The sequence below is a fragment of the Panthera pardus genome, unplaced genomic scaffold, assembly GCF_024362965.1.
Source record: "Panthera pardus isolate Hobbes unplaced genomic scaffold, ASM2436296v1 HiC_scaffold_25, whole genome shotgun sequence".
Classification (NCBI taxonomy): Eukaryota; Metazoa; Chordata; class Mammalia; order Carnivora; family Felidae; genus Panthera; species Panthera pardus.
The window spans coordinates 55,204,090-55,216,488 of NW_026526821.1; the positions used below are offsets into that span (position 1 = coordinate 55,204,090).

The 12,399-nt window shown below is 49.8% G+C and overlaps 1 long non-coding RNA gene across 4 annotated transcripts in view; it reads left to right on the forward strand.

Annotated features, from left to right (window-relative positions):
* LOC109254548 (uncharacterized) overlaps window positions 1-12,052 on the forward strand; it is a 106,825-nt gene extending 94,773 nt beyond the window's left edge. For 2 of the 4 annotated variants that reach the window (XR_008417807.1, XR_008417810.1), the window contains exons 8-10: window positions 8,988-9,073; window positions 10,682-10,848; window positions 11,923-12,051. This is a non-coding gene — a long non-coding RNA (uncharacterized LOC109254548). Of the gene's footprint in view, window positions 1-8,987; window positions 9,074-10,681; window positions 10,849-11,922 lie in introns of all 4 variants that reach the window. The other 2 variants (XR_008417808.1, XR_008417809.1) reach the window with 2 other exon arrangements.
* The last annotated feature ends 347 nt before the right edge of the window (window positions 12,053-12,399 follow it).

Here is a 12,399-nt window from a genome sequence, read left to right on the forward strand (position 1 = left end):
ACCCTGGCAGCTGTAGACAGAGGCTCACCCCAGCACTGTGACACCTGAGGCCTCGCGCCTGCAGCCAGTGCCCCAGGAAAGAGTCAAGAGACACACACAGACTTCTCTCCTTCCCACACACATCCTCGCGGAAGGGTCCAGCGATTTCGTTCCCTTTTCGCTGTTTGAGAAGTAGTGGAGGAGGGGATCCTGGCTAGAAAAAACGTTGTTGGTTTTCCTTCCCTGTGCTGTGAAGGTTTCTTGGGATGCTCTTAAATCGTCACCCAAAGGACAGGTCCGTTGTGTCTCCTCCACTTCCCTAGCAACCAGAAGTCAACCGTGGATCTCTGTCTTGTGTCCCTGCTCTGGGGTTGGACTTTAGTGCTTATTTCTCTCGAACTTGTTTGTCCCTCAATGGTGATTGAGCGAGAGGGCATTCTTCTCTCAAGTCCTCCTGTCTCTGCTCCTTCTTTACCAGTTTCCAGTGCACAAAAATGTTCAGATTCTGCATTTCGCGCTTCTTTGAACCAAGTTTCCCGTCCTCTGGCCTGCCATCCCCTCCCCCAGCAAAGCAGCCCACACGTCCTTCAGGAATGGGGCAATGGTAAAGGAGCGTGTGAAGCTTGGGCATATTTGTACACACTGAGAAGTATTTGATAGGTGTGTATTTATATATGTAATTCACAAATATATGGAGACTGTCCATGGTCCCTCCCCGCCTCCGAATTGTATTTCATGCAAAGAGCACAGGTGTAAGAAGAGCTACTGGTGAAGAAAGTCACTTCAAGTGGCCATCGGTTCCTGCAGAAGTTGGTAGGTTGCACGTGGATTCCAGAAACCAACACCTGCCTATGTCCACGGGCTTAGGAGGTTTTGGGAGGGCTGCTCCCTCCACCCAAAGTTTGGGGGTGTGTCCCGCGCCTCTTGCCAATGGGAGGAGGTTCTTTGTCATCTCAGGGTCCTGACTTCGTGTGGTTGGAAGGCACCAGTGGGGGGGGTGGGTCCCTGGTGGTGGGACAGGCTTCTTCCTTGGTTCCATCCCCAAGAGGGCAGAAGCAGGTTTCTTCACCCCCCTTCATCAGTACCTCTTCTAGATACAATCTTCGCTCTAAGATTATATCCTGAAAAGTACTGTTGGAGAACAAACCCCTGCCACTTTCTACCATTTCTGACAACCTTAGGTTAATTATACGGGCCTGATATTGTCAAGTCAAATTCAAAGGCAAGTCAAAGATGATGAGAGACAGCCAGATACTGTTTTCACTGTGTGCGTGGCTTTCTTCTTGAAGAAATGCTGCTGAGGCATTCAACCCGGGGGGTTGGGCAAGTGCAGCTCATTGATGTGGGTAGGGTGAACGACACTCCAGGGTCCTTGGCTTCCTGCATGACAGACCCTGAGTCTATGGCTGATTGGGGGTCACTGCTCAAATGGACGCCGTGGCCTTTCCTTAATAAGAGCATGGGCTGAGGGAATTGCCATGACTCGTGGTCACTCACAACGGGCTTGTGTGGTGCTTTGGCCTCTGCATTGCTTATTTGTACGAGGTAGCACATTTCCTGTATGTGGGAAAAACTGTAATTTAGACTCAAAGACCTGGACACTTTAATATTAGCCCCTCTGCAGGTTATCATCCCCTCGGGGGCAGGGATCAGACCTTCAGTCTACATGCCCCATTGCGGCATCTTGTAAGGGCCAACACTCGTAGGAGGCTCCACCCTTGGCTCCATTTTCATTCCTACTTTTGCCCTCACCTGAAGCCTAGGATGGATGTCTTAACAATCCTCATTGTCAGGGATCCTTTCTTCCTATTGAGCTTAAATGCTTCTCACTCAAGTCCAAGCCATGAGCTTCTTGTTCCCTACTAGATGGGGGGTGAGGGACAGCTGGTTACAATCTTCTGTGTGTAAATCCACAGTTCTTGGAGAAATGAACACACACACACACACACACACACACACACACACACATACACACATACCCCCCAAAGCTCAGATTTCTACCTTTAGGATTATTTTTTCCCCCTCTGGAAAATATTTCCCAGATGAGATATAAATTAACTTTCAATTTCTCAAAAATAGGATTGCCTAGCTGATGTCATTTCTTTACATATATTTTACAGGAAAAGAGTGGATCCTTAAGTTGTGGAGTTTTAGAAGTCTTGCCAATTAACTTTTTCTTTCTTGAGTTTATTTATTTTGAGAGAGAGAGAGAGAGAGAGAGAGAGAGAATGCGTGTGCATGAGCAGGGGAGGGTCAGAGAGAGGCGAGAGAGAATCCCAAGCAGGCTCTGTGCTGTCAGCCCAGAGCTCGATGTGGGGATTGATCTCCAGAACCCTGAGATCATGACCTGAACCCAAATCAAGAGTTGGGTGCTTAACCGACTGAGCCACCCAGGCACCCCGCCAATAAACTTTTTGAAAATACAGACGAGAAGTCTTCTATGGAAAACCATGTCGTAAATAATAAACTCTTGAAAAGAAAGTGTCCATGAACTTAAGGGTGTGTGTAATATTGTCTCCCTGAATCTTAAGGCATCAGGAAGTAGGTTTTTAAATTTGGAAAAATGTATGCACCATAGCAGCTTGTGCTGTATCAGAGGATAAGCCTCAGTGCTTGGCTCTGCTCTATTTTTATTTCCATTATGGGTTGAGGAACCAGGACTGTGTAGGTAAAGAGTTGGCTTCCCCTTGGACCATGCCGGAAGCAATGGGTGCGGGATGGGCGGGGGTGAAGAGAGGTGCCGGGAAGGCAGTGGGTGTCTCAGGAAGGAAACAAGACCTTGCCTTCCCTCCTTTCCACTCCTGACACTGTCCTTTACGATCACAGCCCCCCAGCAAAACGCAGAAGCGAGAGGAAACCCTGAAGACCCACGGTGGGTGCGGAATTCTTGTGGGGGAGGGGATCGCTCCTGCTTTTGCCACAAAGGACAGGAGGTAAGAATGATAAAGAGAAGGAGAGCAGGAAGGTGAAGTGCAGTGGAGAGAAGGGGGAGGAGCAGAGGGGAAGGGAAGGTGCCTGGGGAAGTGCAGGGAGAGGCGGGCACACAGCTGTCAGTTTCTGGGAAGAGAAGCAGAAAGTAACAGTGACATCTCAAGGCGCAGCAGCCTCAGGGCTGCTAAGAACTTGCTCATTGGATTCAGCCCCTGAACCAGCTGTCGACTCGGGCCCCCACCCCCATGCTGACACCTCGCTCTCCTCCTGGCCACCGGGGGCGGTGTTGGGGTCACCCAGGGAAGCTCCACTTCCCTGTGTCCTTAACAGCTTCTGGAGCTGTTCTCTTTCCATTCCCGCCTGGACCGGACCAGCTCAGGACCTCGCTGGCCTTGCCTCCATCTGGCTGCATTCCATGTCTGGCCCCTTTCCCTGAGACCCGACAGCCCCTCCGGGGCACAGCAGTGCTCCAAACATTCATGCTTCTGGCCTGCGCCCCCCTCGTCCGCTGTCTCTCCCACCACCTGACCTTGAACCTGGTGTTCCTGCCACCCAGAAGTGGTGGCGGGTCCCCCAGGCTAACCAAGAAACGACCAGCACTATAGGAGCTCATGCGAGCGCCAGGCAGGCACTAGCCTTTCTCCCTCTGAGGTGGGCACTGGGATTGTATCCGTTTTCCAGGGAAGGAAACTGAAGCTTAGAGAGGTTCACAGAGTCAGGGTCCTCTTGCCTTTTTGGAACAATGTAGTAGATAAGGAGAGAGAGAGAGAGAGAGAGAGAGAGAGAGAGAGAGAGAGAGAGAATTGGCACACATTTAGTACCTACTGTGTACCAGGGGCCATGCTAGGCGTGGATACATGTTCCCGATCGAAGATGCTGTGACTCGAGCGCCCAGCTGTCGCATTTTTCTAGAACAGAGACTTTTGATCTGTGTTTAGTTAGAGGAGAGACAGCCTGTCTTCCGCAGACTTTGTTGGTTTGTTTTTCATCTGGCGTGATAAGGTAAAGGAGTTTCTCTGTCTGCCTCCTTCCTCATTGTCAATCTTTTTTGTTCCTTTGCTTGCAGCTGTTGTCTGTTTTTGAGTCACGCGAACCACTTGCAGGAAGAGCTCTAGAGAATTTGGGAAGTGGGGGGGGGGCGGGGTGGCTGGGAAGGAGAGACAAAAGGTGCGTTGTTTTCCGAGAAGCCGGAAGACGTAAGGAAAAGAAAGCTGTTCTCAAGTGTGTCGCCTGCAGCCTTGTGAGGTAACATTTCTTTAGATGGCTTCTCTTCCCCTCCCTCGTGCCCAGCTGGCTCTTCATCATTTTTTAAACATCTCTTTGGGGCGCGGGACATGAAAGTGAACGGCAGGTCAAAGTCAGGAGTTCGGGGTTCTGGGGTGGTTTGGTCTGATAGCCTCTCTTCCTCTGTGGCAGTGCCCTTAGTGGGGGCAGGTGAGGCTGGTTCACAATTCTGGTCACATCACCCTCTCCTGGATGACAGCATCGCACCTTCATCCGTCCATTTACATTTCAAACCACCTCCCGCCTGCTCTTGATTAATTATTTAGTGACGCTGGTCACTTGTGAGCATTTCTGAGCTCCCATTTCACGTAAAAGGTCCATTCCTTTTTTATCCAAATCTTCTTTCCCTGAATCCTTGTGTAGTTTTTGAAATGAAATGCTACATATTCCTTTTGAGCCCCCGGCACCCATGTATTGGTGCCTCTTCTTTGTGGCGGTATACCTGGATATTCGGCGAAGGGGGCGGATTCGCCTGTGGGGCTCCCCCTCTCTGCCTACCCCTGACCTTGATCAATTCCCCTTTGTGGGAGCTCCAGTTTTTAATAAGTCAATACAGGGATTTGGAGTGTGCCGTCTCAAGGTCTCCACTATTTTTAAATGGTGATGGAATCTATGAGAAGTAATAGAGGGACATGGGCTTTACAACCCAAGAGAATTTGGGGTGTCTCCCCTGGCTCTGGCACTTACCTGCTTATTTGTATGGGACACCTGGTAAGTTAGGTCATCTGTCTGGGTCTCACTTTCTTTACCTCTACAATGGGTGTGGAGAGATACAGAAGTGGCAGGGGGGTTAAGAGGAATGCATAGAGGGACACTGAGAATGCACCTTGAGTGTGGACCGTGAGGGAGATGGTGCCCTAAGGGTTTAATCTTGACCTTCTCAAACAGTGCAAATAAAATGGTTGGCACGGAATCAACCTTCAAGAACAGTTAGGCAGTTTATTGTGGGGTTGCCTTTACCCCAGGCAAAATTCTTACCCATACCAACATCCGGTAGTGGGAGAACCGCATTGCAAAACAACCTGTTATCGGAGTTGGAAACCTGGGGTCTGTTCTCCGGACTTTTGAATTCCAGTTCTAACACTTGTTAGTTGTGTGATGTTGGAAAAATGATTTAATCTTCCCCAACCTCACCTTCATCATCTGCAGAATGGTCCCAAATTCAACCTACCTTAGAGGGGACACTGTGAAAAAATGCAACGCTAAAGATGTAAACACTCAGCACACAGTAAGCATCCAACTGATGATTTTGCTTTCTTTCATTTTTTTTAAGTTTATTTACTTATTTGAGACAGAGAGAGAGAGAGACACAGCATGTGTGCACAGGCAAGTTGGAGGTGGGGCAGAGAGAGAGAGGGAGACAGAGAATCCCAAGCAGGCTCTGTGCTGCCAGCATGGAACCCGACCCGGGGCTTGAACTGACGAACTGTGAGATCATGACCTGAGACGACATCAAGAGTCAGGTGCTTAACCGACGGAGCCACCCCTGATTTTGCTTTCTTAACCCTGATAAATTAATGTCGGTTCATAAACGAGCTCTGATCATCTCTCAAGAAAAAGAAGGAAAGTTCGGATTTTTCTATTTTGTCACCAAAAGGATAACTAGACTTTACACAAAACAGAGCACATCCTTCACCACATAATAAAACCAAATCTACTGTTTTTTTTTTTTTTTTTTTTTTTGGCAAGAAAAAAAAAAGCATAAATACAACTGACATCAATTCTCGGTGCATATTGTGTCTCGTCTCCCTGTTTTACAGTTTTCGGAAACCAAAAGTCCATCTGTCTCTGAGACCTTTCTAGTTTCCAGAAAAGAAAACACTGTCTAGATAGAGTAGTGCTGTGTCATTTGGCTGACTCGCAGCGCCCTTGCACGCTTCCCTTCTGCTGGCGAGCACGGGACGCCAGGATGCGGATTTCTGGCTGCCGCTGCCCCTGCGGGTTAACCCCTATCACAGGTCACTCTGCTGTGTTAATTTCATCACAGCCTAACCCCCGGCGCTTCAGTGGGGAAATCACAACACAGAACGCGCAGCTCGATGCACATTGCTCATTTCCGCCCGTGTGAAAAGAAGGGCGAAGATGCCCTGGACACCCACGCCCTTCCTGCCGCAGGGTTTGTACAGCCCCCGATCAATCTGAGAGCGACCAATCTAGTACGCCCGTTCGTTAGCCGCGGGCACACTGGACTGCTTGATGGAGAGGCTTGTGCTTGAGAACATTAAAATCTTGACTTCCCCTTTTCTAGTCAGGCTCCTTTGGCACCCCCTTGACTCATCAGTTCTAAACTCCACACTTCGTGTTTCAGTTCAAATGTCCCCTTCCTCCAAAAGAGACAGAGAGAGAGAGAGAGAAAGAAAGAGAGAGCCGGGTCCTGTTAGCACTCGGACTGCAGTAAAAAACAGCAGCAACAACAAAATGCATCCATTTCCCATCTTCAATGAAAAAGTGACAAATCGTGGAAGACAGACCTCACTTGGTTCTCAAGTAATGTCCCGGCTCCCACAGGGGGTTGGTGCGTCAAAGCCTCTGTCTCTGTCTTGCATAGGGTTGAGTGGCTGCCTGCTGGGGAGAGGCTCCAAGCTCCTGGGGGGAGGTCAGCAGGGACCTAGGTGGGAGGAAGGCAGAGTGGAGGGTGCAGCCTGGGGAAGCCTTTCTCCAGCCCCTTCCCTCCCTGTATTCATGGCAGTACCCAAAGCCCACCCTCCTGGATGGTCCCCTCAACCCCCGCCCTGGGCGGGTCTCAGAGGTAGCTGGAATCTCCCTGCTCCATGGCGGGTCTTGGGGTGCATAGGGGCGGTTGGCAACTCTCAGGGCCTTGTTTCCTCGATTCAAGATACCAAGATCGGGGTTGCCCATGCCTACGTAGCAAAATTTGTTACGAGGATTAAGTGGAATAATACCCAATGATGTTAATACAAGAGCAAAACAGCACAAATACTCAGGGGTTTAAAAAAAAGTCCCTGCCAACTGAATAACGGGTGCTTTAGGACCCCAGGGCCAAACTCTGCGTGCCTGGCAGTGGTAGTCAAGGAGGCAGGGTGGCGGCTTGACCTGGTCACGTGACTTCCCATCAGTCATGGAGGACAGTGGTGTGTGGGATGTCCAGGGTGCCTGGTGCACCTGGCTGGAGCTGCTTCCTGCCACTTCCGTTCTCCCCTTCTGGCCCCAGTTGGCATCACCATTCACCGGGCCAGCAGCTGGTGTCTCCAGGACGTGGCGTCTGTTGCGGAGAAGTCGCCGGAATGTGCGGGCTGGGTGCTGCCTACCTACATTCCGAGACCACTCAATGGGAATACGGCCGTACGCTGGGGGAGTCCTAGAGGATGCCGAATTCATGATTGGGATGACACTTCTGTATGGAGGGAGGCCAGAAGCCCTTTCGGAACAATAATCGTTTTCCTATAGCCTCCCATGGCTCCCATGCTTCCTCGGGCCAGCTCTAGGCAAAATTGCAAAGCTTTGTCATGGTTCCCATCGTTGTTGTTGTCGTTGTTGTGTTAATGAAGTCTCTGTGAAAATTGTGACAACATCCAGGCACGATGGACAATAGTCAGACTGACACGCCAGCTTCGCTTTGAAGAGCATTTAGATGGGTGTGAGATGATAACACTGGTAAAATAGGATTAAAGGCATCATCAGTGCTAACATCCCTGACCATTGAAGAGAAATAGAATGAATGGCCAAGGTGGGTTACGTGGAAATGTCATCAGTGGCCACATAGGTAGCGAAAGTCACCACCACTGAGGATGAAGTTGGACTGCGCGCAAAATGGGATCCGGTGTGACTGTAGCTTCGGCAGGATAGAGTTTACTTTTCTTTTGCACGGAAGTCTGCACGTAGATGGTCAAGGGTTCTGCTAGCCTTGCCCTCCTCTGCTTTGTGTCTCTCCTCTGGAGTGACGATCGCTTCGCTTGTCTAACACGCTACCCTTCAGCGATGCCTATTGCCGCCCCTTGCTGCTTCTTTCTTGGGCTTGCATGGGCTTCCGTTCCCAAGGACATCTTTTGGTCCAAGATAACTGCTCCAGAGCTGCTCCATCACACCTGATTTCCTGCCAGCAAGAAAGAGGGATGGGGAAGGTGTGGCAAGGGGCAGATGCCTGCTGTTACCTGTGAAGTTCCCAGAAGCTCCGACGTAACACCTTCACCTAACATCCCCCTGCCCAGCCATAGTCTCATGGCCACACTTAACTATCTCTGTCCCCATTGCAAAGACCAGGTGCTATGGAAGAAGTGGAGAACATAATGGGGGGCTGGGGGGCACTCATGGTCTCTGCCAATCATGTAATTTCAAAGCTTCCGGAAGGTGACCTTTGCCTTCCTTTCCACTTAGCTGATGCCTCAAGTTTCTCAACAGCATTGAGTCTTTCATTAAAACAAAGTGGAACTTTCTTACGCTGTGACTTCCAGGTCATTTGTAGAGTTCCCGGCGCTAGTTCCTTCCTTCCCCCCCCCCCCCCCCCCCCCCCCCCCCCCCCCCCCCCGTCCCCCAGCAATCCCCCAGCCCAGCTGAGCTGGTGTCGTGATAATACCGTGTTTTTCTGCTGTGTCCGTATTCATAGAGGGCAGTAGTGATTACAGCAGCCAATGCTCACTGAGGCTTACACCCTTCCGGCTCTTACACTCACAGTTAGAGAATCTTTTGCTCATTTAACTACCAGCTAGATAAGGGCTCTTAATAGAAGTGTGGACTTAAAGCCAGGATACCCACTACGGGCACAATTGTACCACTTAGCCCTGGTGCTAACCGTGATGCCACATGGCTTCTCCTTTATCCTGTCTGATTTCCAGGTAGACCCCGGCACTGTGTCGATTCTAGCAGAAGAGGCACATTTTTCTGGGTCCTGGCTCTGAGTGTGCACGTGCAAGGAGTGGAGGTGAGGTGGGGGAAGCCACGCGAAATACCCAAATGAATGTAAGGCCGTTTGGAAAGTTCCCTAAGAGGTGAAAGCAGGTGTACTTTTGCTGTAGGTATTCAGGAGACGTAACGCTAAGGCCCTAGCAGGGACGCTATAAAACGAGTTAATTGCTTTACCTCCCCTGCATTTCCTTCCCCTATGGAGTAGCTGGAGGCCCTCACCAGCACACATTCCAGCACAGTTAGGTCATGTCCCTGTGTGAGCCAGCTGTCAGTGGGGCTCCTGCCCTTGGGGATCTGGTCAGACTTGACTGGAATCCTTATTCCAAGCGTTTTTTTCATCAAAGGTCACTCTTACACAGACTGTTCCTGAGTTTGGTAGATTTTTTCAGAGACTAGAAGGATTTCTAGAGACAGATTATTCTCTCTCCCCCCCCCTTTTTTTTAATTTGAATGTTAGTTGGTTAATATACAGTGCAGTATTGGTCTCCGCAGTAGAATTCAGTGATTCATCACTTACATACAACACCCAGTCCTCCTCTCTGGATTTCTAGACAGATGTTATTCTGGGTTGGGATCTTCTCTGGCATCTCCTCCTGCCTTCTGCTCTCCCGCCTCCGGAACAACTTCAGTTTTATTTGTGGGACACATGATTCCCTGGCCTTTGTGAGTTGATATCCAATCGCTGACTCAAGTATGTTCCTCACCAAAAGCTGATTCCTTATGCTACGAGAGATTCTGGAGAATTCAAGTCTCCTTCTCTTGTTGCTCTTGGTGTTTTGGTGGCTAGATTGATACAGCAGGAATTAGTCCGTATCTTCAGGTAAGAAGTAGGTGACCCAGTGCTCCTGGATGGTGGTGATGAGAGAGCCTTGGCCCATCATGGCGGCTTGGAAGGCAGGGCTTCAGATCATGGGGAGTTCATTGTCCCCAAAGCAGTGGGACTTGCTGCAGTCTTCAGAGGTGGTGGCCACTGACAATTTTGAGGATGATTGTCATGAAAACATCTGCTCCTTAGTGGATGGGTTTGGCCACTGGTGGAAGCGACCAGAGATGCCTGGTGCTTTCCATATCTAGTCTCCCTTCAACCCTGTGCACACGGGAAGGCTCCACTGCCCTGAAAGTGGCTGGAGACCGTAGGACTACAGCTGCCCAACGGGCTCGTTCTGAGTGAAGCGACGTGTCATTTTCGGGCTGAGCCAGTTAAGAGTTTTCCATACTCTCTCTTCCCTGGGAGCCATGTGTTGAAATGATAGCCTGGCCAGATGGGAGGAGCCTGGATGCCTGAGACAGTAGGTGGATGAGGGCCCTCCTGACCATCCTTGGACCTGGCATGCACCAGATATAAACTTCTCTCAGGTGATGAGTCTTGAGAGAAACACCAACAGAGAGAAAAGCTCCTGCTCTTTTGGCCTTTGTCACCATAGCATGGCATGGTACGTCCCCAACACAGGTAATATGGACTTTCTATAGACTGCACTCCACCCTACCACTGAGATATTCCTGGACGTCTAATAGATTCCAAAGTTTTGATGATCAGGGGATGTTTCAGGATTAGAAGAAAGGAAGGATTTTTCTGCATTCCTTATTATTCTTCTGGGTTTTTGTTTTTTTCCCTTCCCTTAAGTGGCCATCATCTCAAAGAGACCGGGTGAGAAGGTGGCAGGTGCTGAATGGAAACGCCAACAGACAGAATTGGAGAGGAGCACTTGGTAGGACGCTTCCTAAAAACCCTGCTTTGCCTCATCGGTATGCTGTTCCGGAACAGTTCTGCCTGACGCGGTGCTCCCGCAGGTTAGTACAAAGGAGGACGTGATGCCGAATCCATCTGTTGCCATCCCCCCTTTCACAGCAGTCTGCAGAATCCAGGCTCTGTCTCCATTAGTAATCACCCAGCATCACGATTAAACCCCTATCACACCAGATGAGAAAACCCCAGGAGGGCGCTCCGTGTCCGTTCCATTCAAGTCCGAAACCCGTTGTGCATATTGGCCTAGTGGCACCAGCGGCTCGAGGGGAAGACACCCCCGAAGATGATTAAGGTAGCAGAGAATTTGCACAGTCAACTCCTGGAGTGCCAGATATGGTGCCCGGTACGGCACAAAGCGAGTGTTCATTCACTCGGTGGTGACTCTCAGTGGAGAATGACTGTGTTAATTAGTAGTAGAGATTGTTGAAAAACACATTCTGCTGTGCAGAAATAGCATGTGACTCCTTGTCCATATTATCTTCTCCAGCACAGAGAAAGGACTGGCACAGCTCAACCTACGTACGGTGTGCGTGACTCCCTGTGATAAGCCAAGTTTAACTCTCCGCCCTCTATTCTCTGATGCTATTCTGGGGACAGGGACACTCCAGCCGCACAGTCACAGCTGGCAATATCAGCAATCCTTCCATCTAGTATGGAAACCAAACTGTTGGCATAAGGGCTTGCGAGCAATTCTGCTCATGTGTACTAGCTGTGCAGCTTCTAGAAAACCCCTTTTGGTAGAAGGAGGTGCTGAACTAATGCAGGGCTGCAAGAGGATGTACTGCGCTATAAAGGGAAACCTGCTTCTAACTCCCAGACAGAGCCAGAGGTGAGGTTCTGGCTCACTAAACACTTCCTTTCCAATCTGACTTTTGGGGTTTCACCTTAGAAGGTGGAAAAAGGTCTCTTGAGTCTAATAGCTCTCAGAGAGAGAAAGATTTGTCTTGACCCCCTCAATGAGGAGCTTTGGACACTGTCCATGTGTTCGGTGACCTTGTCTCTGATGGTGAATTCTCAAGAGCTCCTACTCTCTAGGTGGGTGGGATGCCAACATTCACTTGTCTTGTCGGGAAAGGAGGGGCTGAGCAGGTGAAACCTTTCTGATTTTTTCTTTCCAGGATGCTCTCCAGGAACATTCCGGTTAGCCTACCTCAGAAGAGTAACAGCCTGTGTGTGAACCCGTTACCCTCAAGACTTTGCTCTTCCTTCCACAATACCTTTTGGTGGCCGTGCGTTCCCCTTGTTCGACTTCCTGTTAGCTTTTCAAATGGTTGATTTAGAAACTCAAGTTATTCTAGCCTTGATTATGTGGTCTTAGGATTCTCACAACTAGTTTTCCTCGTTATGAATATTGAGAAGAGTTTGTTGGCATGTTGTATGATGAGGAAGGAGGCCTGGGATGGGAGTCCAAAGGTGTTGTAAACTGGGGCGGGGTACTCCATCTCTCTGAACCTCAGTCTTGTCAACAAGAGGGTGGGTTAAAGTGCTTCTTACTACCAAATCCTAGAAGTCCTAAGAACTGTGCTCCAGAGGAGAAAACACACATTGGCAAATGTGGATTTATTCACTCTTCCGCCATGCGTTTGCAGACCGGT